Source organism: Drosophila gunungcola (assembly GCF_025200985.1).
Source record: "Drosophila gunungcola strain Sukarami chromosome 2R unlocalized genomic scaffold, Dgunungcola_SK_2 000004F, whole genome shotgun sequence".
NCBI classification, from domain to species: Eukaryota; Metazoa; Arthropoda; class Insecta; order Diptera; family Drosophilidae; genus Drosophila; species Drosophila gunungcola.
The window spans coordinates 2,937,017-2,939,185 of NW_026453167.1; the positions used below are offsets into that span (position 1 = coordinate 2,937,017).

General features: G+C 39.6%; 1 long non-coding RNA gene across 1 annotated transcript; it reads right to left on the reverse strand.

Annotated features, from left to right (window-relative positions):
* Positions 1-1,370: 1,370 nt before the first annotated feature.
* On the reverse strand, positions 1,371-1,919 carry LOC128254155 (uncharacterized). Its single transcript, XR_008267525.1, has 3 exons — positions 1,892-1,919; positions 1,669-1,796; positions 1,371-1,619 (listed from the first exon to the last, which is right to left on the reverse strand). It is a non-coding gene; the product is annotated as an uncharacterized LOC128254155 (long non-coding RNA).
* Positions 1,920-2,169: the final 250 nt, after the last annotated feature.

Genomic DNA, 2,169 nt, shown 5'->3' on the forward strand with positions numbered 1-2,169 from the left:
AGAATTGGGGGAAATCGGGTGGGGAAAGGGGAAGAAAAAGATGAGCGAGCCATGCGTCTTAAGCCCAGTTTGATTGCCGCTGATAGCCGTGCAATTGCTGTTGTTGTCGGGGCTCTGAAATGGAAATTATGTTTGCAGGCGCTTAAAATCGATTAAGTGATCCCCATCAATGGTGTCCATGGCAGCAGCAGCAGCAGCACCAGAAAGCAAAAAAAACATAACAGCTGCCCCTTTTGCCCCTCGGGCGGTAAACAAAGCCACATCCACTTGGTTAAAAGTGGAGATGCGTCAAGATGAGTGGATTGGAGTTGAGTGACTCCTGGCACATGTGATAGATGCATCTGCGTCCAGAGCCCCGTCTAATTACTATATCTTTGGTGTGCCACAGAGAGCGGTTAAATGTACCTAAATTATAAATTTCTAAAGATTATCTTTACAAATTTCAAAGGAAATTAAATTAATATTTATATTGTTATTTTTGAACCACTGTTGAATATAACATAAATTTAAAGGCATATATGCTCCTTTGCCAGCATTTGTTTTTCTTTTGTCATTTATGTTTAAATTAATAGAAATGAAAGTTGGTCTTACCTCATTTTTTAGGTTTGTTACAGATTATATCAAATTAATTTTACAAAGGAAATTTAGCTTAATAATAAGTGATCTTTAAAGAATTTAGAAGCAATAAACAATTTTTAATGATAATACAATAAATCATATAACAAGCATTTGCATGTTGGTTATTATTTAGTAGCACACAAAAGCTAAAAAATTAAAAAAAAAATTTTGGTAAGTCAGAAATAATAATTTTGTGTGCTACCACATAATAAATTCAAGCAAAATTCATATGTGAGTCAGTCACTTAGTTATCATTTAAACTATTTTATTACTTCTCAGCTTCCGTTAAGCACAACAAAATCTAGTTTTATTTATGTAGGTAAAGTTGATTTCCAAAAGAATAATCCATTGCTAAGACCATCTTTAATTTAAAGACAATATAATGTCAAACAAAGATTCTTTCCCTATCTAAAAAGGTATCTTTAAGTCAAACACATGCTTTTTTCTGCATGCCGTATCTGAGCCAACTATCAAATTAAACCGAAATTCGACTCCGATTAACCATATAAGCAGGAACTGCGGGGCTTTGCCACATTTTGTCCAAAACATAGAGCTTCCACATTCCGCAGTGCCTTCGAAAGTTTCACTTTGGCGCCTTCTAACCTTTAGAGAAAAAAACAAAAGCCAAACTGAGCCAAATCGAATTGAATCGAGAGCTGACAGAAGAATGCAGCAGTCGCAGAGCACAATTTACCATCTACTTAATATAGGCGCGACATTCTGTGAACCAAATGCAGCTGCCAATTGCAGTTGCAGTTGCAATTGCTGTTGCTGTTGCTGTAACTGCAGCAACATTTACTACTGCTACTGCTGCTGCTGCTGCAAATTGTCAGCGTGCAACAATCTACACCATTAAACAAACGATGCGAATGGGAAATGCTGGCAAGTTGCCTTATATAGACAGGGCTCGAAGTTGGCAATCTAATTAGTGTTAAGTTTGCGGTGGCTGTGGATTTGGCTTTTTAATTAAAGCCAGCCAGGCAATTAGAGTAGCTGAGATGCTGCCAAAAAAAAAAGAAAAAAAATCGTGAGAGTTTTTGTGGCTCGTACTAAACATTTGGCAAACCGCAATTGCCAGCGCCGCATGTTGCAAACCGCAGAGAATTTAATTTGGCACAGGGCTATGGCTATGCTTCAGCTGTATGGCTATCAGGATCAGGACACCTTTTCTCTCCATACTGAGCTGAAGGAGAACAAAAAATTAGTTAAGCAGGCGGGCCCAAGGAACACATGGTCAGGAAAACGCAGCACAGCAGGACATCGGAGGACTCACAATGCGGAATGCAGTTGACTTCTTGTTGGCGCAACAATGATTAGTTTCGGTCAAAGTCAAAGGAGTCGTGAGTCTACATCTGTGTGTGTGTGTGTGTGTGGGCCAGGCTTATAAACAGGAGTTTCGGCCTTTTCGGCCTGCCTGCGGTCGATTTCGCTGTCAAAACAAGACGATTTATGCCTTTGTATTGAGAGCAATCGGGATAACAAGGTATTTGCCGACGCCCTCGAAAGGTGCACACACAAATAGGGAACGGCAACTTCAGCCAGGATCGCAGC